The sequence below is a fragment of the Armigeres subalbatus genome, chromosome 2, assembly GCF_024139115.2.
Source record: "Armigeres subalbatus isolate Guangzhou_Male chromosome 2, GZ_Asu_2, whole genome shotgun sequence".
NCBI lineage: Eukaryota > Metazoa > Arthropoda > Insecta > Diptera > Culicidae > Armigeres > Armigeres subalbatus.
In genome coordinates, this window is record NC_085140.1 from 440,809,461 (window position 1) to 440,835,539 (window position 26,079).

Here is a 26,079-nt window from a genome sequence, read left to right on the forward strand (position 1 = left end):
TCTTTGTTCTATTTTTTGGGTAAGGCTACGAAGTAGAGGTTCTAGATGGGGGTGCAATTATTTGTATGCGTGCTCCTAGATTGTGTTGCTGGTCGGTGGAGAAAACATCTGTTTAATGATATCGATCGATAAAAGCTTTCAAGAGGCGAGCATGCGCGCTTTCGTGGCATTTTGTGCCTATAGGCTGCACAGCGCGCAGTGCTGGTGAACATTCACAACAGTATGATACCGGGTAGCAGTCGCGGTGCGGAGTCTCCGCCTTTTTCCGGCACCTCGACAAGCCTGCAATGGTTTTTGACTGTACCTTTGAACTCACTCGGCTTGTCGAATCGACTATGGATAAGTTCTATGATGACAGGTGGCCAGAAAAATAACAAAGAGAGAAGCAATAGTTTGGTTATTATGGTAGTATGACCGATACTCAATAATTATTTTATAGTTTTTTGCCTTCGATAGATGCACTTGAATAATGAAGTAGAGCAACTTTATTACACAATTTTTGTCCATTTGTATCCCAAAGTGCTATGCACCGAATATAACATACGAAAAAGATTCCCTCACTTCAATCTCATTCTCTCTACGTGCAACATCAGAGAAATGAGGCGCATAAAATGCGATTCGTGCACTCCAGGGAGCAATCCAGAGAGACCAGTAGACCAGCACAGAGTGAAATTTAACTTCCAAAGCGGGAGCAATGGTTTACCGGAATTTCGAATGCCTTTTGAAAATCTTGACGTCGCACGCCTTCCACGACAACCAACGGCGCGTCGTTGTCCCACAATAACAAAAACAAGAATACAACATCTCATTCGTTCATAGCGTACCTCCACCTAAGGAGAGCTCCCATCTGATGCACGGCGTTGGTTGTTGCGGTGGAGAGAAGGGCAGAGCACTCCCCATCTGTCCATACACAATACAGCCAGCAAGCAGCAATCTCGCGAAGGCAAAACCAGCTCTGTTCATACAAGTGTTATTTATTGAACCGGTATTTTCACTCATGTCTTCTTCTGCCGGTTCGTGTTTATTATTTCACCTTTTGTATTAAAAATAAAATTGCACAATTTCATTATCTCGATGAACTTCGTCATTCTGCTTAGCAGTCGTCTTTGCACAGACTATCCCCAAGATGATGAATTTCACCGGTGAACCTATTTTAAGACAACTAAAAATCACACCTTCTACGCGACTATTGTCGAATCTCTGGACTCCTTTCAACTGAACAGAACCGTATCTTGCAGATCTCTGGTGACGAGTTCGGTATGACCTCGACTCCAAAAAATAGTTTGCGACGCACAAAAGAACGAACCCTCCCACCATCAAGCACAAACACACATAATGTAACATGTATTGCTGCCTATGTGCTAATACGCGCGCGACTGCGTCTTTTCTAATCATTGCTACCCTGTGTTACGTCCTCGCGTATCAATACCCCCACCGCGTGTGTCTGCCAACCGTTGCTCCCCACCAATTGGCCCAAGGGTAAATTGTATCTGCCAACGTGTGTATTTGTGCATGTAGAAGACCAGCGAACGATTCCTCGGAGAATGGCAATAAGCGAACCAACACGAGAAAAAAAGGCTCCAAAAATGCCAAAATGTTCTTCCGTTCGCCGCCAACCAGCAGCGCTTGGTTACGATTCGGCGATGGCACAATGAGAGGATCTGGCGGGAGAATGGACTTTGAACAAACTTTAAATAAATTACTCAAATTGTATGGAAGTTAATAAAGTAGTGGAGTGGATGGATATTTTTTTCAATATATTTGGTCTAGAAAGTAGAAACACTACAACGCTTGGGGCGCTGTAGTCATTAAAGATACTTTACTGAAAAAAAGATTCAATAAGTTTAATTTGGCCTTTTATTAGGCGTCATGTTGTATGGAATGTTTTTTTATCATCATCAATCAGTTTAACACTTATAGTAGGTACCGATACTTTGGCTGTTTGGTCGTGACGAAATAGGTGTTGGTCACGCGAAATGAAATGCTATTAGCAATCTAATACTTTTGTATCATCTGCCTATAAGACAGCAGAACGACCTTGCCAATTGCCATCCTCAGTTTCTCGTACATGACTAGACATATTGTAATTTTTGCTAATTTCAACATGAATCATTCGTTATGCAAACTTCAAGCTGGTAGCTACCGGTAGAGTTATGACAGCACAGTTCTGGAGTTTTCTCGTGTTGTCCTCATAACTAGTTGATGGTTCCAACTTAGTGTTTATGCAATGTTTGTCATTGTATGAATATCTATCTTGTGGCTTTTTTGGCTGAATGCAATTTGGTGTTGAATGAGAAGTTAGAAGTGAGATGTTTGAGATAAGAAGTGACTGGAGTAAAAAGACAAGTGGCGAGCAAGATTCTCAAAATGAGTAATGAGAAATGAGTACTGAGAAGTGATGATATACTTCCTTCCTTTTTTCTCATTTCTTATTTCTCACTATTCACTTCTTATATCCCACTCCTTACATCCTCTCATCTATTCTGGATTGTTTACCAAGTACATAATCTAACCGATTGTGCCATTTGCAAGATATATTTTCAGCTTGTTCAAAAAGGTTGAGAAGCACATGAGAAAAGTCTAAAATAACACTAATAGGTAGATAGCGCTTATTTTTCACATTTATTTATACTCATTGCCGAACGCAGCTTGTTCCAAGTAAATCGGATGAGCATAAGCTTGCTTTTGCTTGATTGACTGCCCGTAGTTGCTAGTCCATTATGACCAGATCAGCTGTTCTTGCACAGAGAACCAACAGATGTTTTGCTTGGGACTAACACTCACCTTCAATGTACAAGTATTGGTGATCTCATTCGTTAAATCACACTGGCGCCTGGCACGTCAGAATGCAAGTCAAAGTAGGGAAGGGGGAGGAAACGATGATGCAATTACTCGCCCATTGCAAGCCGAATATACCTCTGCACTTGCCACGAGTTCATGCGGAATCTGTTGGAGTTTTTGGGTTAGGTTCGAGGGGCAGAGCTTCGTCTTGGGTTAACGAGCGGCTAATGTGACAGATAGGAGAAAGCAACTGATAGAATTTCTTATTGGATGTAGGAAACGAGCATTTTTGTTCATTTCCAATTCTAGCAGTTTCTACTAGAATAGTCAAGTTGAAGGTATAGTATAGAAATGGAGACGGTATGGAAATCCATTTCCAGTTCTAGCGATTGCTAGAACATGAGAAATATAGAGAAAGATACAAAGTAGGATAATGGAACGGACCTGGGATTGAACCTACGACCTCTGCGTATGAGGCAGAAGCAGTAGCCATATGACTACCAAGCCCGTTCCAAGTGATTCGGATAAGCATAAGTGCCAAAAAAGGGATTTTTTCTACACAGGTTTTCAAATTAGTTAGGCCAGAATTTTCGATCACATAGTTCGACTTGGGCAATTTAAAAAAAAAACAATGGGACAGGATGCCCCGTCGTGAGAAATCGGTTGAGGTTAAAAGTTTGAAAAATAAGTGAGTTTTTTGCATGGGTTTTGCATATAAAAAATGTATTTTGGGTTGCTTTTTTCTTTCTTCTTGTTCCTTCCTCCCCAATTATTCCTTCTTTCTTCCTCCCTTTTTTTCATGTTCCCTTTTTCGCTTTTTTCTCCTTTCTACCTTCTTCCTTATTCCTTATTTTTCATTCCTCTTTCCTTCTGTCTCCTTCCTTGTTCTTTCTTCCTTCTTCGTTCTTCTTTCTTCCTCCTTCCCACAGCCTTCTTCCTTACACCTTCTTCCTTTTTCCTTCTGCCTTCTTCTTTCTTCTTTATCCCTTCCTCCTTCTTCTTTATTCCTTCCTCCTTCCTTTTTCCTTCTTCTTACTTGTTCCTTCCCACAGCCTTCTTCCTTCTTCCTTTTTCATTCTTTTTTTCCTTCTTCCTCCTTACTTCTTCCTTCTTTCTTTTTTTCTTCTCTCTTCCTTTATCCCTTTTCTATTCTTTGGTTACTTGGGTATTTTTATCAAATTTGGTTAAAATCGGTGCAGGGGTTCAGAATTTTTACAAAATTGTTCTATTCTAAACAATACCCCTGCCCCACACCCTCCTGTTTTCTCAGTGACCATCAGTGACAATCGATTCTTCAATGTAGGGAAAATTTAGTCAAAATTTGGTTGGAATCGTTCTTGAAAGATAAAAGGTACACTGAACTGCTATTTTTCAAAATAGTGACTCTTCCACCTCATCTACCACCTTTCCCTTAGAATACAGAAATAGTGTACTAAAATTGATTGAAATCGTTCCGTGGCTTCAAGATTTACGCAATTTTTTTTTGTTTTTCAAAAAATACCTGGTGCCCCCTCATAGCCTAGTATAGAGAATATTTGTACCAAATTTGGTTAAAATCAGTTACGGGGCTTGGAAGTTACACTGAAATACTTCTAAAGAGAACATCTTCACCCACACTCTCCCCCTTTTCTGTCACCCCCTTTGTGATAGAGAATGTACGTACTTAATTTGGTTAAAATCGGTTTAGTGGTTCGGTCAAGAAGTAGTTAGCGAGCATACATACACACATACATCACTGTACAGCCGGTGGACGCATAATTGTCCCATGTTTGCTGGGATTCTCTGTATACATGGGACAATTATGAGACTGATCGTCCGCAATTTCTATATCGTGAGGAATGCGGTGATTTGTAAGTGTTATATAAAACACATTACAGGAGATAAAAACGCGTTGTCTTTTATCATTAAATGTTTATTTCTCTTATTTTTCTTTCTCGTTCCAGCAGGGGCCTTTATTAATAGTGTCTAAGATGTAGGTGTGGAAATTTTGTTATGGAGAGGAGGTCCAATAAACCAATGAAGTAGCAACCGATCTATAATGTTGTAGATAGGGGGAAAGACGGCTTTGGCAGGTTTTGTTCTATTATTGTCATGGGGGTTTTAGACGACCAAATTGTATGAAATTGGGCCACAATATTCTTTGATAAGCAAAGAATGTTTATGCCTAATTTGAACATAGTCAGTCATAAAAAACCCCCTGCCAATAATAGAACAAAACCTGCCAAAGCCGTCATTCCCTCTAGTTAATTCTCTGAAAGTTCAAAAGAACTCCAATACAGAATAACACTTTGGCGATCATTTTTTCAAGCACAGTCTTTACTTTGCATAATATCAAATATTATTTTATCTTATAAAACTTCAGAATATGTTAAAATCATGGTCAACACTGCAATTCGCGCACCCAAACACCAAAATGACGTGCCCGTAGCAACGGACACACTTGATTCTGATTCGGCAATTTCGGCTCCTGCGGATGGATTATTTCGTTTGCAATAGCCCATGACCTCGCTCTGACAAACAAAGAACAGTAGTCGTTGTTTGAAAAAAAAAATCCCTATACCCCAAATAAGGCATCAATGATGTACACTCCAGCCTACCAGTTAGTCAGATGAAGATCACCACCAACATTCAACATACATGTTTTGGTGGTGAAGGCCCCCAAAAATGAGAAACAACATAACACTCGATGACTACCACCCATCGAAAACGCGGCGGACGGTGATGAATACAGGAGAGGTGGAAAATGAAAGAAAACAAGTTCAGTCGCGAAGTGAAACAAGCTTCATGTTGAGGGGGGCCCCTTTCAGCAAAGTTATTATAAAATATATACACAGAGACAGGAGAAGAAAACTGTACTTGTGTATTAATAACTGTACCGACAACGCGCAGAGTATTCTGTCGTATTCGTCGTAGTGGTCTATCTCCTTCCCTGCACGAAACCAACGATGAGAAACAACTCTTTTTGCGGCACTATCTTCTCCTCTCGTCGAAATACAAAACATTACATTGGCCTCTGCCAAACAGGAGGGTGGTTGGCTCGGTGACCACTATGATAGTGGTTGAAGGCCAAAATACCCGATCCGCACAGAATAATGTGTTTCGTTATGCGTTCATGGATAGGTTTGCTGTTAGTAGATGAAACCTCATAGATAAAACCTAGCCAAGCTTTGAAAAATGACCTGTTTTCAGTAAACAAACATGACCTAATCCCAGCAATCAATTATTTTTGTTGAGGTGATTCACGAATTAATTCAAAATCTAATCAGTGTCATTGTATGTTAATTAAAACATATAATACAAGCGTGGCGAGAAGCGGAGACCAACATAGATCCCCTGAGCCAAGTGAACTTGTTGGTTGACACAAACGCAAATAATCATTTCAGAATGTTACGCCAGATATGGCAAATAGTCTCTCGGAAGTAGACTCGCGCGCGCTCGCCCAGTGCCTACATGCACACATTTTTCGAGACCTATTTCCTTCAGTGTGGTTGTTTCATACCCTGCTGTATGTTGTTGGCCACCGTGCAGTGTGTAGGTGAAACGATGGTTACCTACGCTTCAGGATCAACAAGAGTATGAGTCTTGGCGAATTTTCTTTCTTATTGGGATTTTGGAAATTTGAGGTTAATTTGCCAGCAGTGGCCCCCTTTTCTACGGCGTCGGCAGTAACAACATTACGTATCTTCTAGTCTACATACGTACGTCGGTCGTTAATAATAAGAAGCTTGGCAACGGAAAAGAGATAAAAAACCGCGCGTGATTCAGTCTTGTTGGAGAACCACCAGGTCAGTTATAAGTCGAACGAATCATATGGTGTATAAAGTAGAAGTTTATCCATGCTAGACATGGAATGAAATACAGCTACAATTCTTCTCTGTTCCCTTTAACGCATCATCTAGAATGAGGAAAAATCAACAACCGAGTCCGATACACTTCGGCATAATGTGCACAGAAATTTTGTGATGACGGCATGACGTAACCAGGTATATCAACTGACTGAATATCAGCGAAGACGTTTGTAAACGATACAATTCTAGCTCACCGGGAATCGCAGGAGATATCTCGAAGGAAGAGATGCTTTTCGCTTTCTGTTTGTTCGAATCAAACGAAATCTATTCTTCGGACTGACAATTCGATGGAATAATATTTTCATTATTTGATTGTAGTACAAGATTGACGACAAGACTGATACCTGAAGTAATTTAAACATAAATTAACTGAAAAGATCAAGCTACAAAGCTAGCTAAGCTTGGACTGGCTGTACATATCAAAGCTTGCTACTCCGTGATTGATCAAAACTGGTGTAAACTGCACTACGATCTTGGAATTTATCACCTATTCACAATACTACAGAAAGGAAGTTTTGTTATTTTTGGTAGGGTAGAAAAACTGAAGTATCAAACAAGGTTTCACCAAGGAAAGTGATGTAGTCTATGTCACATTTTTAAAACAGGAACGAGCCAGAGATGGAACCCACGACCTCCTGATTGTAAGGCAGAAGCGGTAGTCACTAGACCACCGAGCTCGTTATACAAAAAAATGGTAATAAGGTGTTCCTTATCAGGTGCAAGAAAACTGAAGGACAGAAGTCGAGACGAAGTAGTTTTGGTGACGACCACCCAAGTTCTGAAGTCCATGAGAGGTGCCTTCAGAAGCCTTTCTGTGCTAGATGTAGACGTGCAAAGCGTCAGACGCACCAAGCAGGTGAACTGATTCTGGTGTTGAAGCGAGAAGCACAAACCAGAGATACAACCTACAAAAAGCTGGTCCATGAGATCTTGTGTGAGTGTGAGGAAGTGAGATCCCTCGGCACCGAAGAAACTCTCTGGTGTGTTAACAGCTGGACGAAGTTACGACAGAGAAGCTCATCTCTGCGGTACGGAAATTAAACGGATTTCTGTACATATTACATGGTGATCTTTTGGCACGGTCCTAGTGGTCGAAAAACATGTTCCAATCCCCTTCAGTTGAAACTTGGAATAAGTCACCTAGGGGTCTTATCTGCGCTAGTAAGAAGCAATCCCGTAACCCATTTGATATAGCTTTGTCAAGTTGACGCATCATTGCTATGTAGAGCAATTGCATCACCTTGACTGCCAGCGTCTTCCCAATGCAATGCGGTATTATAGTTCTGATAAATCGTACTACCATATTAGGATTTGTTCTCCAACTTCAGAAGGATCTATCAGCCCCTTTTGAAGAACTGTATTATTTTTCTAAAAATTGCCGGACAATGGCATAACAGATGTTCCGAGTCCTCTACATGTATGCCGCAGAAACGACATATATCATCTTGCAGTTTTCCTAGCAGCTTTAAGTGATATCGGCTCGGGCAATGGCCTGTTATAAGATTTATACTGCCGTCATACGCATATTTGTCCCATGTTTGCTGGGATTTCCTATGTACATGGGACAATTATGTGTAGAACGGCAGTATATATGTGCTAAGATCTTTTTTCGAAAGATCTAAAATTTTGCGAGTGATAACTACGTTTGGTGTGATGAAACGTTTAGAATGCCTCGCAATTAATGTGTTTTTTTTTTTCAGATGTTTTCTATTTCTGGATGTTCTTAAGATTTGAGTTCTATTCTATTCGCAGATACATCACAAAATGGTTCGGGACCAATGAATTGTCAAGATGAACCAAGTCTTGCCAGCATATCAGCTCGTTCATTGCCTTTAATGCCACAATTACCAGGAACCCAATACAGGTTCACTTTGTTACGAGTACCCAAGGTTTGGAGTGACTGAACACATTCCCAAACGAGTTTAGATGTGCATCTTGCTGATTTCAGAGCATTCAATGCTGATTGACTATCAGAAATTATGCAAATATTTGAATGCCTGTAATTTCGGCGTAAGCATAAATTAGGGCATTCAAGAATAGCCTGAACTTCAGCTTGGAAAACAGTTGCCCACTTTCCCATGGGAATCGAAATATTCGTCCCTGGGAATCGAAATATTCGTCCCGAAGATTTGGTCCACCATTTGTCCATATGCTCGCTCAAGATTAATTACATCAAAACATCGATAAAAGTTGTATCTATCTTCTATCCAATCATCGTTGTTTGTGATCAGTGAGTTGATACTTATTTTGCTTAGAATACTAAGATGCCCTGTTAAGTCACCTTCGAAGAGCTTTGAATCTCTTTTGATCTTCAAAGCACTTTTCTCTGCTTCTAATTGAATCAATTGATCCAATGGTAGCACGTGGAGCAAAGCGTCCAGCGCTTTGTTCGGCGTGCTTTCCATTGCACCAGTTATTGAAAGAGTAGCTAATATTTGAAGTTTTTCCAACTCCTTCTGTACCACCCTTTATTTTGGTTTTGGCCATTATACTAATGCGGCGTATAATATTCTGGGTTTCACAATCGCCGTATAAATCCATTGTATCATTTTAGGCTTTAGTCCCCACTTTTTACCGAACGTCGCCTTACTCATCCATAAAGCATTTGTAGCTTTGCAAAATGCTTCTTCAAGATGTAAGTTCCAATCCAGCTTACTGTCAAGTCGAACGCCAAGATGCTTGACTGAGTTTGAAAGTTTCAAATCTGCTCCTTTCAATTTCAATTTCAAGTAGGAAATGAATTAATTCTTCTCCTTGTAAACGTCACTAATGTGGCCTTTGAAGGATTTATGTTTAATCCTTCTTGTTCACACCATAAAGTTATGAAGTTTAGGGCAATTTGCATTCGATTAGAAATAACACAGTCATATTTTCTTCTCACCAATATAAATATATCATTCGCGAAGTCGTTTATTTCGAAGCCTCGAGCTTCCAGTTGTTTGAGAAGATCGTCAACGATCAAAGACCACAAAAAAGGTGATAGTACGCCTCCTTGAGGACACCCTTTTACTTTGATGAGCTTCCAAGGTTAGCTGATATTTCTCTTTTTGATAACATCTCGCCAATCTAGTCAACAATGCATACATCGAAACCTCGTTTCAACATAGCATTCTTCATTGATCTGTGAGATGTGTTATCGAATGCTCCTTCAATGTCAAGGAACGCTACAAGTGAAATTTCTTTTGCTTCAAAAAATCTTTCTAACTTTGTAACTATCTTGTGAAGCGCTATTACTGAAGATTTACTTTCCTGATATGCAAACTGATTTTTGCTCAGAGGAGTATTCATTAAATAAGATAATTTTTTATGCCCATCTATTAGTTTTTCCATTATTTTTAGTATAATGGACGATAAGCTAATTGGTCTGAAGGATGTTGGGGATGATTTATTCTTCTTATTAGCTTTTGGGATAAATGTGGCACGCACTCCCCGCCATGCAGTCTTAAGCTCGATTGGAACATCTTAGTCACATAACTTTTCCCTTCTGTACTGCCGTTATACGCATAACTGTCCCATATATATAGGGAATCCCAGCAAACATGGGACAAATATCCGTATGACGGCAGTGTAGTAGTACAGGAAAAATTCCATCCCTACCTGGTGTTTTGAAGGGTTCAAATGAATCAATCGCCCAACTTTCTGTTCTGTCAATATTTCATTGGCCAGAATGCTAGCATTGCTCCTTCTGCAATCCATCCCAGTGACTTTATTCGTTTGTTGAATATCTCGCCTGGCATCATTTACACTAGTTTGCGTAACAGATACATTCTGGTCTTCATGTGAATTGATGATAGAACACGGGAAGTGTGTTTGCATCATTACTTCTAATGTTTCATAAGTTGTCTTAGTTAAAAAAAAACCGTCATCTTTTGTATCAATTTTAAATGACAATAATATTTCGCCTGCTGCACCAATTATAATTTAAGTCTTGGGTAACAAGGCTTCAGTGTGTGTACTTTCATTGCGAAATTCTCAGAAGTTTCGAAAATACAGTCGAGGGAACAGCACGTGTGCAAGAAAATTGTGCACACTCACCACCCCAACAATCCACAAAAACGAGCTTTCGACGCATCCAGAGTGTGTCATTGTGGAACATAAAATGTTGAGTTGATCTCTCCCTTTAACTTTTGTATTAGCTGATACAACTAGCGTCTTGACTAATTTTGGGCTGACGCCAGATTTTGAAAGAGCATCAAGCTTATTTTTTACTCCGATTTACACTGCCCTCCTGGGCGAGCGTGGTTCAGAGGTGAGAACTTAAGTCGAGGCTTCATTCGCGTGATGTCGAGACTTATGTCCAATCACTATTCACTAAACGCACATTTGTACAGAATAAACCTGGTCGATAGCAACTTATTGTAGGTGCGGAGCCGGTTACAATTACATCGATCACGTATTTCTGCTCGGAAAATTACGCTTCCAGAGAGCGACTATTGGATACCCTTGTTTTGTGGAATCCCGAATCCTAAGTACCGACCATCCTTAAACATTGTAAAGCTAACCTCGAGTGACCACGAGTACGTTGGCTTATATCCCTCTTTTACTAATTTAATAATAAAATGATATTGATTATGCATATCAAAAAGAACCGTGGCTCCGTAAAGTGTAATACACGCCTGAGCCTACCAAATAAACGAACTTGGAAAAAAAATTATCTCAATATAAAGAAGGCCTCACGTTAAATTTGAGAAATATCTGAATTAAAAACGACTTCCTCATTTCTTCTCTAAAAAATGGAGTAGAAAGACATGAACTAAACAAAATACACGGATATAGGTACTACAAAAGTTCAATGAAATGGACGAATTGGTTCAGCACGAACAAAAAAAATCAAAAAGTACTGGGAAATTTTCTAAATATGTAATACCATGCATAAATGCAAACAAATGGATTTTGGCCAGCTATTCGTTCTCCATCATGTGATCATAAAATGTTTTCATGTTTTCAGAAAAATCGGTCCACGAAAAATGAGGAGCTGGATCTCTGAAGTTATTCATTTTCTATATAAAACGGACAAGTGAGCACTTCATTATGCCGGCCAATGTACTCAACAACTTGCCAATAATTTAACATTTCCGTGAAGACCAAGACATTCGGATTGTTAACATTATTGTGCACTTTTTTTTCGTATGTTTGCCATGTTGGCAGTTGGCAGTGCTGCAAAGTGTCACCGTACAAGTCACGCAAAGCGTGACAATAACAAAATCCAGGTCATGTGTCAAGTACTCAATTGTGATGCTCAATGTGGATCTCACATGCTTGGTGTAACGATCACCATGAAAGTGACATTTTAGCAACTAGCGCTTGGTCACTCACCATGTCTTCACTTCTTCTGCCTGTGATCACCAGCATGAATGATAGGAAAACTTTCCTGATGTTGTGGTTGTCATATCCATGTCATCTTGACTATCGTGATGATCACTTGACCTATGCGGTGTTTGGTTCGAAATCAACGCTCGACAGCAATGGAATAATCCACTTAGCGGAATTAGTGGATTTTGCTGTGATAAAATGCATGAAGCCAAAATAGAATTTTTGGGAACATTTAAGTGTTCTTATTGTTTATATTGACTTTTTGTGCAATATTTTAAGAGGTGCTATTAAAAGAAAAGTACATACATAGTTTTTCCAATTTTGATCCAGACTATCTTTTGAAAAAGGCCAAATTTTTATTGATTTTTCAAATGGATACAATTAAAAACGACGCATCCTACAAAAAATGTTGTATGGGTGACTATCGCAAAATCAGTCAAAGTTTCTAATAAAGATATCGGAAACAATTCAAATTGAGCCCTACACTGAAAAAAAAATCAGTTTCAACAGTTTCAAAAATTAAAAAACTCGATTTGTGAAAAACGCTTTTTTGATTTGTATGAAATTGTGTCTCAAGATAGGTGATTATGTTCCCTACCAACCGTCCATACATCACAAGCTTGACACTTTTAAGGGAAAAAAGTTTTTCTAACAAAAAATTTTTCTTGTCGGAATTGATTTTTTTTTTCTCAATGTCAAGGAGTGCCAGTGGATTTAACATATTCATACATATATTTAAATATTCCTGTACAGTCAAGCAGAGTACAATATTTAGGTCGTAACTAATCGCAACGGATAAAAATACACTGAAAATAATTTCGACAAGAAAAAGTTTTTGTTAGAAAAACTTTTTTTCCTTCAAAGTGCCCAGCTTGCGATGTATGGACGGTTGGTAGGGAACATAATCACCTATCTTGAGACACAATTTCATACAAATCAAAAAAGCGTTTTTTCGCAAATCGAGTTTTAATTTTTGAAACTGATGAAACTGATTTTTTTTCCAGTGGAGGGCTAAATTTGAATTGTTTCCGATATCTTTATTAGAAACTTTGAGTGATTTTGCGATAGTCACCCATATAACATTTTTTTGTAGGATGCGTCGTTTTTTGATTGTATCCATTTGAAAAAATCAATAAAAAAAATTTGGCCTTTTTCAAAAGATAGTCTGGATCAAATTGGTAAAAACTTAGTTAGAGCCATTCACAAATACGGCCCATACAAATTTCAGAACCCTCCCATACAAAATACGTTACGAGAGGGTGGGTCCATTTTAGCGTTATGTAATTTGTGAATGAACCCTTAATTTAACTATTGATTTATCCAATTTATCAATTAAAAACGACGTCAGTCCAATCAAACGACACAAAATCAATCAATAACGGTGCTCACCTGCACTTTTGACAGCTGACCGACCTGATGCTCTTTATGGCTCTCAGCTTGTGGTTGTCAATCTGGGTGTCACGCTTACCGAAGGTACTCACGTGTCAGCTTCTACATGTCACGATGCGCTTGCAGTGATTGTCAGTAAAGAACATCGTTTAAAAGCGTGGTGGTTTTTGTTTTCATATCTGATCATCTGGTGATGGTCACGACATTTTGCAAGACTGGCAGTTGGCCTATCTGTAACTATGGATCCAAATCAATCGATATTTTCCTGGCGATCCTCATACCACTAACTTTTTTATCAGCTGAGTATTGACAGCAAATATCTCAACATACATGTCTTTGCATTAAATGATATGTAGAGTTAAATTTACCACTTTCTATAATCTACATTAAAAAACAAATCATCAGCTAGAACACACCTTTAATTGAAAATCACAGCATTACTCAATCAATCAGTCGATGACTTGCTTGAAAGCGATGATAATAACGCTGATTTGACGAAAAACATCATTTTAACAACGGTGCACATCATTCTTATCACAAATGCTTACTTAGTATAATCTTTTGTGGTTTCACGTTTCCGTAAGATTTCTGATTGCATGCAAACACTCACATCATTTTCAAATGATCGAAAAGGGTGATATTTGGAGATTTTTTTTTGTTTTCGGTAGGAAGCTTATTTCAAACAATGAGAAGCTTCTATATGTCATTAAAATACTTTCGCTTGATCGAGGAGATTTTTTCTGTCGAAGGAGGGGTTTGATAAATTATTACATTTCGAAGTTGTGACGAAACATTATTCGACAAACTGGATATTTTTGTACTTGTCCTAAGACGAGTTTATACCATCCCATTGAATTCCACCACTTAATTGTATCTTGACAGATACGTATTTCGACCTCAACAGTAAGGCCGTCTTCAGTGTCTCGTACTTGACTCGACTTACGAGACTTGACTCGAGTACGAGACACTGAAGACGGCCTTACTGTTGAGGTCGAAATACGTATCTGTCAAGATACAATTAAGTGGTGGAATTCAATGGGATGGTATAAACTCGTCTTAGGACAAGTGAAGACATTCCACTAAAAAGCTCAAAATAATTTTCTTATCAAAATATTTTTGTAGTTTTTGCACCAGACCATCGCTAGTTGGATGAATCTTAATTTCAAAACTTCAATCAAACAAGAAACAATTTTATAAGGTATCATTCAAAGAACAGGAAGTGCAATTCCATTTTCTCATTCTACCAAATTCGATTTCACAAACGACTTTGATTGAACCATTCAGAAAATCAGCCAAAATTAAAAATGCAGAATTATTATTGAAATGACGCCCCACCCAACCCGAAGCATAACTGAATGGTGTTTTTTTTTCAACCAATTTTATTCGTCTTCTTTTTCACTCAGCACTCTTTTTTCGCCTCTTTTCGACACAGCCAGACACGGCTTTTACCTCAAATTCCCGATTGGAAAGGGGCTTGCGTTTATGGAACTGCAGCACCGTGTACGAACCTGTACTCACATGACACCACCATTCGCGAATTGCGTGGACTAATATAGCGATTTTTTTGCATTCGCTTTCAGGAAAGAAGTTTTGGCCAAAAGATTTCTTCGAAGAAAAAAAAATCGATGCTATCGTCAATTTGCAGTCACATCACACGCACCAATTTCTGACTGGATTCACAAGCCACCACACCACATTCTCTTACTCAATATTTCCGAGCACAACTGGATCAAACTGTATTCACTTCAGTTATAGGCTAAGAGACAGCAAATAAGTATTCTCAAAATGTACTTATGGACGAATTTCCAACAATATTTCGACGAAATAGTTGCAGATTTTCCACTTTTCCTATCGGCTTTGTTGCGTACATCTCTGCTTTTAGAGAAAAAGTGAAGATTTTTTCCTGACCTCACACCTTCAGAAATTACGGACGAAAAACGTACACATCGCACTTGGGCTACGGCTACCTCGAAACTACACCATGAATGGACCCAACTCACAAGAGTATCCGTATACGGTGTATTGACGTAGTAACATTCGATTATTAAGGGGTATCTATCAGCGACAAATACAGCCAAACACTTGAACAGTATTGGTGTGAAGCCTGTAAAAATGGACGCATACCTTTGTATTAGCCGTATCTCTGCAGCGGTATTAGTGTTATCTTAAAAATAGCTCAAACAGGCTTGAAATTTACATGTTCATCCCATCCTTACATTAAAACCAAACGTTTTCTCTGAATCGCAATTCCCTTTTCTTCGGATGAATCTTTACCACCTCATCCCTCCCACTGAACCACTGTCGATATATTCCCGCCTACATACTTCCCTGCGCTTTTATTTCAAAACCACCTTTCAACTTAATCAGTTGTTGGAAAATATTTTGTAATTCTGTAATTTATAATCATTGTTAATTTGAAAATATTATTTCACAACACTTATAAAAACTATTAATTTGAAGGCTAAAACGGGGAAATCATAAGGCAAGTATCACGTATCCACGGATGATATTCTAACCTTTTGATAATTGCAAACCGAAGCCACGTCCTCACGAGAGATCCAATTTTTCAGCATTTCCACTACACAAAGTTATGAAGACAGGTCCTATTTTGCTATACTTTTTATTTACGTTTACATTTTTATTACTCTTCTCTCGCGTAAATTTTCTCTCAAGCAACCGTGGGCATAATCTGGGAGATATCGCGCAATCACACTTGCACACCAACAAAATCTCACGAATTTTGACCGCGGCCAGCTGTATCCCGCAGTATGAGTTACACCCCTTCGAAAGATCACAATACTTGTTCCCATTTATTTATAAATAATACCATCACTTACAGGCGCACACTAATGAAAGCAGGCGGCTACTTATTAGCGTTAGCTCTGTAGTTGTACCATCTGCGAGAGTTGGAGGTGAAGAAAAATAAGTTAACAAATCAAATTGCATCAATTTCTAAAAAAGGCTTCAAAATCTTATCAAAATCAGCTGCGCGACCGTGTGGTCACATTTTAAAATGTATAAAAATATCCTAAACGATGGTACTGAACTCATTCAACTCGCAAGACGCACAATTTCAACCATTCGCCCTACACCACACGGATCAATGCTACTTTTCACACGGGGCCAGACAAACTTAGTCGTCATCAAAATTATCAGCTCTTTTTCCCATCACTCACCTGGCTAAACTGCACAGAAAATATCGAATTAACTTTCCTCACGGTCTGGGTAACAACCCTCACTAGGTTCAAGTCACTTCTTGCACTAGTAGCAATGCCTAAATTGCCTTCACAAACTATGATGCCTTGATTGAACAAAAAGTTCAATGGAACGACTGGCGAAAAGACGCACTGCACACAGCACACTTTGCAACTCACTTTACGACCAACCGGATGGAGACTGACCGAGTCAGCCGAACGTTCGACAAGCGAGCTGCAAAGTGCAGGCCGCCAAGACTACGAACGGTACATGTGCGAGGTGGAGAAAGACTACCGACAGGGATGTTTGCGTTTCAATGACGTACCGATGAGGGTTAGAATGACGTCGATAAGCAAAAAGAAAAAACATTTGAATTTCTGAAAACGATTCAATTTCCAACTTTGCAACAATCAAAAATACTAAAAATTTCAGAATCCAGACATGTATAAATTTGTATTACAGTAAACTACATACAGTTCCCATTCGATTTTAGCAACACATTCGTAACATTCATTTTGTCAATATTGAATGCGAGTTAATACAATCCCATTGAATTCCACCACTTAATTGTATCTTGACAGATACGTATTTCGACCTCAACAGTAAGGCCGTCTTCAGTGTCTCGTACTTGACTCGACTCAAGTACGAGACACTGAAGACGGCCTTACTGTTGAGGTCGAAATACGTATCTGTCAAGATACAATTAAGTGGTGGAATTCAATGGGATTGTATTAACTCGTCTTATGACAAGTGAAGACATTCCACTAAAAAGCTCAAAATAATTTTCTTATCAATATTGAATGGTTTTTGTTTGCTCATATTACACATTTCTTCACTTATTGTGACACTAACTACACTGTGACACTTTTTGACCCGGATTTTGAAATCTAAGCGTTTATATTGAAAAATTAACATTTTTATTTGTTACGTCGGTTTCGGGGTCTAACCAATTTTTTTACGAGAATTTTAAAATTTGAGCGTTTTCTTAGAAAAAAAATTACGCCTTTTTTACGATTGTTTTTCTCATCGGTTTAAAGATCTAACCAGTTTTTGCCTTTCTCGTGTCGGCGTAACACCAACTTAGAATTCGGAAGTCGGGACTTCCGAACCGAACTTTTTTCCGAAGTTTTATCTGTCAAACTAACTGATGCGTTGTTTAGCGCATCTTTAGGCGAATCCAGCCCACTACTTCCGGAGTTAGGAAAGTTGCCTGTATCCGGAGAAAAATCCAACTTCGGTATAAAAAGCGTTATAAATTTGTTCCGGATAGACAATATCGAACTTTTTATAGAAGGATAAGAGAACTGGCTCGACGAACTGAGTAAATCTCGCTTAACTTTTCAAAAGGACCTAAGTAACATTTTTTTCATGAATTAATTTGAATACTGCAATCAAAAACTTTCATGTTGTTCTGTTGATTGCGCTATTCAAATTGATTTATGAAAAAAAATGTTACTTAGGTCCTTTTGAAAAGTTAAGCGAGAAATGTCTGTCTGTCTGTGTGTATGTATGTGTGTGGATGTGTGTGTGTGTGTGTGTGTGTGTACACGAAAACCGAAAAACATTAGCCACTATAGTAATTCTTAACCGATTTTCTCGCAACAAGTTGCATTCGACGGAGGACAAACCCTAGTTGATCACTTTTGAATTTGATAACGATCGACCATTGCGTTTAAAAGTTATTAAGAAAATGGAATCGAACTATGTAAGCGCCACATAGGGTTGGTGTCTTGGCTAAATGAGAGAAATGCAGTGTCACCAGTCGGTGAATTAAGTTAAGGTTAAGGTTTTTTAACAAGGACTATGAGATTAACATGGTTAATGAGCAATATTAAAAATATAAAACAAAATTTTAAAAAATTGAAAGTTGAACAAACTCTTACTGACCATTGTATATAATTATGAGAATTATGATTTTTTATAAACAATCTATAAATATTTAAATCACTTGGATATGGTTGAATAATTCTACACACTTAGATTATTTTACAGTATATATTTTTTAACGATCCTTCAACTTTCGGCAAACAAAAGGTTATATATCGTTTTGTTACTTTCATTTTGCGATAATCCAACAAAAAGGTTCGTAAAAACAATATAACTGAACATTTGCTTTCAATAAAAAGCGGTATGTTTTACAGTACCTATAATAGTTGTCAAATGAAATGCATTTGAAATTTCGAAACATGATTTTAGTTTCATAGTGAAATCCAATGAAAAATATATTCATCAAATAACATTTTACTTTACATTTTATACATTATATTATATACACGTATGATACTTGTTATTGTTATCAAGTTAGCCATCAACCATTTTCAGAGTATAAAGGGTTGATTACAAGGTTTACAAAATGAATGAATCGTTAAAATTTGGCTGATGGAGATTACTGTGATTTTATTGTATATTAATGACTTTATATTTATTATTATGTGTTTACTACACTGCCCATAATTCCATATTTGTCACATATGAATAGGAAATTCAACAACGATGGTACTGACATGCGATTACAAATAGTATAGCTATTGTATATTACATTATTCATGTGGTTACGAAAAGACAACCGAGATATACGTTATCCGTGCAATGATAATGTGTTTAATATGTGTACACTGTGTATGATATTTATTGAATTAGGTTTTGATTATTGTATCTCTTTTATTTCGTGACATTTAACAAAATTTATTCATTTTAAGCCAACAGCAATGTATTTTCATTTGTTGATCAAAACCATTATCATATCAGGGGGGAAGGGGAATTTAATTTCTTTTTGCTCTTTTTTCGTTTCAGAGAGCGAGCAAAGGCGCTTAAACCTAGGCTTTTAGCCAGGGCAAGGCTAATACCTTCGCCCCATCCGAGGAAAATCGTCGGTAAGGATAATGGAGTGACATAAATTTCTTAGCAAAGTCACTCCCAACGTATTTCCACAAATTTTCTATCATTTGCTTATAATGATACTCCTAAACCACATACCCTACCCACCATCCAATTCCTTGACATCTATGAGGGCGTCGGTGAGTCGCTGGCCTCTCGTTAAGTAGATGTCATATCATCATTTCCTTCCCTTTCCTAGTAACGGAGAAGATGGGCGTGGCCGGCAATGATAGCTTTCATGTTTTATCATTTTGGACCCCCAATTGGATTTCCATTGAATCCCAAATGGAAATCCATAAGCAATTGGGGTAAGAAAGGTAAAGAATATACATGACGACTATCAGTATGCAATCTACGAAATACTCCGTTACAACGCAACGCAACAATATTAAAAATATAAAACAAAATTACATTTCTTTACATCGGTTCTGAAATCTAACCAATTTTTTACGAGAATTTTGAAATTTGAAAAACCTAATCTAAAAGTTTGAAAAAGCATCGCTTAAAAGTTGAGCAAAGATAATGAAATTTGCCCTATCGTTTCTAATCGTCTTAAATCCTTACAAACAAGTGTAAAATAACTATCATTATAAGTCGTGGTCAGCTATAGGATTCACTTTTCGGTGGCAAAATAAAGCTTCATTACGCCTATTCCCTATCTGTTAATAAAATTTATCGAGAGTGAAGCCATGATTAGATTGTTTGTATACCATAGTTGTCATGTGTGGCATTTTATATTATGGCTCTTTAATTTGAGACATAACAAAATAAGAGAGGCGCCACGCTCCTAATTTTGCAAAAACTTCTACTCAGTGAATCCTATTAATGTCAATTTCCTATTAATGTCGATAAAGTTGAAAACATTTTCTCTATATATACCTATCTAGCTAGATTTAAGCGTAGCTACGACTCAACATCATCAAAGACACATCAGAAAAGTATTGCAAAAAGGGTGAGATCTCACTTCATTATTACTGAAGAAAGAGGCCCACCTCACTGCATTACTATTCCAAGCTCCAAGACACGATGTCCGTTGGTGCACATGCACATCTGTAAAGTGCGTCAGTGCCAAATTGTGACGCGGCATTGAACAAAAATAGTCAACATGTGATACAACCACGACAGGATATGTATTTGGTTGCCATATCAGTGCTAATTGCGTAAGCCCACCCATCGCGGCAAGATCACATATCCGAGGGGAGGGAAATCGAATGTTTCCAAAACCAAATGGGATCTGTATAGTATATGTAATTGGGCGAATCGTTAACTAGTTATGTTTCGGAAATAGGAAAAATAATATTATGTCCACGTGCCTTGGTGGTTTGAGTCGAAGACCCAGAACCTCCTACTCTTTACATAGGCTATATTTTTTAAATGGAGAAACTTTAGCGATTTTTCATGCGTTTTTATGTTGTCCTAGTATGTATGAGTGGGGCAGTTGTATGGGAAAACGCAAACTTCGTTCGATCAAGTGAGATCAAGGTTTTTATGAATCGTTTTGGGACCTCAATCAACTGTGCAAAATATGGGCTCGATTGGTTGCGACCTCGCATGCCGCATCGGGTTTTAAATTTACATGGACATTAGTATGGAAAAACTATAGACACTATAGGTTCCATAGACGAGCGCAGGCACGGTTAGGTTATTTCGATTAAGTGTGTTTTTCCACTTTTTCACAGTGTACCACGCGAATTTGACGTCACACGCTGCGTAGCTTGGGTTATAATAGTGACATCATGCTCGTTTGGCTACACTAACTGATAGTTCGTTTGGCTACACTCGCCTTCGCCTCAACTCGTCTATGGAACCTATAGTGTCTATAGGAAAAAACGTACTTTTTACATTTTTGCTCTTAGCGGTTTCAATTTATGATCAATCACGTGGCTCAATACGTTAGCATATAGTCTGGAAGATGCCGAAAAACTTTGCCGAAGAATTTACGTAGCTGGAAGGTCTACAAAAAATGTTATTACAAAAGATATTTTAGTTACTAGATAAAGAATTTAGACCTCTTCATGTTTTCAAAAAGTATCGAAAATTCAACCGGTCAGCCCAGAATCACAATTCTTATGCTAAAATAAGTCTCCTGTCAAATTTTCAGTTAATTCGGATAAAATTTCGAGGTGGCTCAAGTCGATTTAGTGTTTTTGAGCTATTTTCAATTTTGGAAAAAATCCAACAAGAGATATAAACGTCGAAAACTATCGCAACAACCTCTATGCGGAAGCTTTTGGTGTGCTCTACAAGTCTTGTGAACATTGCTATTCGTTCCGTTCACGTTTTGTCCATGTAAAAGTGATTTTCAAGCTTTTAAGTGCATAATAATACTGTTTCCCTTAAATGTCGTTGTTCTACAAAATTCTTGAATTTATGACAAATGATTGCTAATTTACTGTATTATTATTCCTCTTTTTTCCCTGAAAATTTTAGTAATATAATTGTCGATGAGCGATTTACCGTTAAATTCTAAAAAATCAGAAGCTGAACATTTGTCATAAATTTGCACGCTCAGATTTCTTCAAACAAGTTGTTCAGTTCGACGAACTGAGTCAATTGGTATACAGTCAAACCTCCATGAGTCGATATTGAAGGGACCATCGACTCATGGAAATATAGAGATGAGGAATAGCAAATCTTTGGAAAGCCGTTTGAAGGGACCATCACAGTAACCCAGAAAATATTTTTTAATATGGCATAATTTGCTTCCATGAGTCGATATCGAGTCATAGAACATCGACTCATGGAGGTTTGACTGTAATATAACATCATGGGTTTTCGAGCCTTCTATAAAAAGTACGATTTGGGCGTGAAAAGATGGCTCTCAGTTTGTTTACATCTTTGTTGTTCTTTAATTACCTCAATTTACTTTCCAAAATGTTTTTCTTATGACATAATGCAAAAGAAAGGTACCACCATCCCTAATGATAAACAAATTTAAGAAAACACTCGCTGCACGATAGGGCAATTACAGAAGCTAGACTCTATAGACGAATCCAAGTAAAAATAAGAAGAAGACACACGACGGTGTTAACTTTGACAGATCCTACAGCTCAGCATAGGGAGATCATTTAAAAATGCTTATAATAAATTCTAGGCAATTTTTTTTTTTTTTTTTTTTTTCGAGAGTTGACCAGTTGTAGTCTTAATAGACTGGTATCTCGGCTGGGCTCTCCATGTGATACACAATACTAGCAGACGACTCAAGCTATGTTGCTCACTAGGTCACTGCGGCCTGGGTTTGTATTGTGATCATACCGATACATTATTCTTTCTATCTACAGTCTGTCAATTATAAACCGAACAAATAATGGAAGCTCAACATGTACATAGATGTTTTCTGAATAAGTAGTTAACATGTTAATTTAATTATTAGTTACTTGGAGCCGACATTCAATACCTAATAGCAGTCTATGTTGACAACGGGTGGTACTGTTGCCATTTCCAAGTAACAATTTCGAATAAAGATGTAATGATATCATTCTGGTAGGGTAGTTTCAAAATAGATTAATTTAAGTACTATTGTAATAAATGGACACATTGAAGAGCTTCCCTTATTTTAACACGGTTGAGTATCGGATGTTTGTCAATACGTCGTCGAGTTATTTGTATCCTATCAGTCACAGTAATGTCATATGTTAAACTTTCAGTAGTCTAATAGTGATCATTATTCAAAATTTCTGTCCAGTTGTTCCGTAATTGATTTTTTTTGGTCAAGTTCTATTCCCTTTTCTAATATTCAAACCTTTATTATTCAGATTCAGGGTATACAATATTCAATATAATAGTGGATGAACGCATCATATGGTCTATCCTCATTTCCGTAAGTGGTCAAGTTATTAGTCTTGTAGCAATAATAGTGGTACTAGTTATTCTCTATCCTGTGAGTGCAATGGTCTCAATTAACTATTCTAAACAGAACTCTGTCTCTTGTCTTTCTGTCCACCGATGGTCATGTATTTATTTTCGTTTTTTATTATTTATTTGATATCATTAAATTTCAGTCATTTATTTTACTATCGGTCATTTATTTTATTATAAGGTAAAGGTCAGCGAATTTGTCTTAATACGAGAAACACTAAGTCATGTCCCCTATATATCCGCTAATTTTTCTAACTAACCTAATAGAAGGAAGAGAGAAACAGTTTTTTTGCGTTGATCCATGCAGCTAGAGAGACTAAAATAAAAAGATTATCGAGAAGATATAATAGATACATTCACTATCTCCAATGCCAAATTAGTAAATCTACAAATTCTACTTTTCACTACTAAAATTCTACTTCAGCTATACTGCCGTTATACGCATAACTGTCCCATGTATATAGGGAATCCCAGCAAACATGGGACAAATATACGTATGACGGCAGTATACGGGTACAAAATGAATTATTGTTAGCTACTACTACAAGTATAAATAGATGTATGCTATTTGGATAAGCGTTTGTTTCAGGGTCTTGTTAGTATTAGAGTTATGTTAGTTAGACCCCTACTGAGCCCTGCCGGCACCTCCAAATTTACCAATAGGCAGTTGTTGTTAGATCGTGCGACACTAACCATTAGTTAACTTGGAGGCATGGTACCTCAAGTGTTTGGTATAACTGTTGACCTTATTTAAGTAAGATGTGATAAAAGTTTCTCTACGGAGCTTATTTTCAAACCATTACCATTAAAATAACGATATTCTTGTGAAGGAGATATAAAAAATGGAAAAATATCTTAATTTTTTAATTTAGTGTTGAACTTAACCTTTGTTTGAAAAAAGCACTCTATTAAACAACAAAAATAAAAATAAAATAAAAATCTTTTTAAGACACTTGAAATATCAACGTCAAGCCCCTTATCCATGGACAGGGAATAAATTCTAGACAAAATGTAATTAAAATCTGATTGATGTATGATACGGAAAAAGTTCCGAACTGTATGATAGATACGTTTTTGGAAAAAAATCAAAAAATTGAGATAAGCTTCCAGATATGTAATTCGGAACTTTTTCCGTACCGTACATCAATCAGATTTTAATTACAATTTGTCTAGAATTTATTATAAGCATTTTAAAATCATCTCCCTATGCTGAGCTGTAGGATCTGTCAAAGTTAACACCGTCGTGTGTCTTCTTCTTATTTTTACTTGGATTCGTCTATAACACACTCTATACCAGAACCTAGATTTAGTTAAACTACTGTATTAGCACTCCTCCTCTGTCTTATATTCCGACCGTTTGTTTCAATATTAATGTATCTTCCTTGACCTAAAATATGAGGTAACCTGTAGGCTTCCGTTATGACAATAAATAAATTACAATATTACAAAGTATCTTTTATACTTCCGGGTATTTTTTGTCAGCGAAAATTAAGGAAATTACATTTTACAGTACTATCTACTACGGTTTCATATACTTGAACTCCATTATGCAAATTTGTTTGAACATTGGAGATAATGCTTTTCCAATTTTGATAAAAGACGACACTTTAAGTGAATAACATTCCAATCCTCTACCTACGGTGTTGAACTTAATTTAAAATTAAGAAAACACCTTAATAAAGAAAAAAATCGAATCCTCTACATCCACCCACAAATTACAACTCATAAAATTCAAAACAATGCCAACAAACACATCCACATATAAGCACTATCACCTCCTCGGTCGATGCCTTGCTCCCGACCGCCACAGAAGAAAAACAAAATGGCGCGTGAACTGAAAGCAAAAATCGGCCCAGTCCCCTCCACCCAGCACCCCTACACAGGAATATGCTGTGCTTTGGTCGTCCATCTGACGTCGTTCCGCGCTCAATCCAAAGCCATAGCTCGGAATCAGGACGACATTATTTTCACCAGACGAGCCGCAATGGAAATGCAAATACCGCTATTTATAATAAAATAAAAACTACTTACCATTTCTAATCCATCCAATTGAATATTTTTCGTTAATCACTTCTAACCTTCAATAGTCACTCGACCCACAAACAAGGGAGTCTTTCAGCTGGGTGAAGACAAAAGTTAATCATTTCCTACATAACAGCCAATTGCACAAAATTTCACTTGCAATTACTGAGAATTGTAGTTCGCCACACTATTTCTCACTGTTCTACAAGTTTTCCCACATTAGAAGCACTTTTCCACAAAATAATCCAGAATAATTCGCAAGAAATTTTCACAAACTGCACCGCACGCTTCGACACACACTGCTGATTGGTTTTTTGATACGAAAAGTTTTGATCGCGCTGCTCGTCTCGTCGCTAGTGTGCTTGTTCGAAACAAATTCTGCTCTTCACTCCTATTGAAAACCGCTTTGCTATCTGTCACAGTTTGAGTGAAATAGACCAGTGCATGATGACGTAGGTTGACAGTTCACAGAGCTTTTTCTCCGGGACTTAGCCTCCGGCGCAGCTTCCGATAAAATTGTTTCGTCATTTTATTCGCATGCAGATGTCCTTTGTGATTGATGTCATGCTGAATGCAAAGAATAACATTAAAATATTCGGATCACAGCAATTTTAAGCTAAAAATAAAAATTTTAATTTTCCCTTTATCGATTTTTCTTCTAACACCTTGTAAACAAGCTCTGTGAACTGTCAAAATAAGTGAGGTTAAGTTAGAGTTTGCATTGGTCTATATAAAGCCACCATTCCATCCTCTCTGTTTTTCTACTGTTGAAACTCATAAAATACTGTCATGGTCC

General features: G+C 37.6%; 1 protein-coding gene across 5 annotated transcripts in view; it reads right to left on the reverse strand.

Annotated features, from left to right (window-relative positions):
* The window catches only part of LOC134213665 (paired amphipathic helix protein Sin3a), a 60,343-nt gene extending 34,710 nt beyond the window's left edge, over positions 1–25,633 (reverse strand). For 2 of the 5 annotated variants that reach the window (XM_062692930.1, XM_062692931.1), the window contains exon 1: positions 25,293–25,633. The gene's annotated coding sequence lies outside the window, so the exon portion shown is untranslated. Of the gene's footprint in view, positions 1–14,839; positions 14,996–16,507; positions 16,727–25,292 lie in introns of those variants that run through there. The other 3 variants (XM_062692927.1, XM_062692928.1, XM_062692929.1) reach the window with 3 other exon arrangements.
* Between the last annotated feature and the right edge of the window lie 446 nt (positions 25,634–26,079).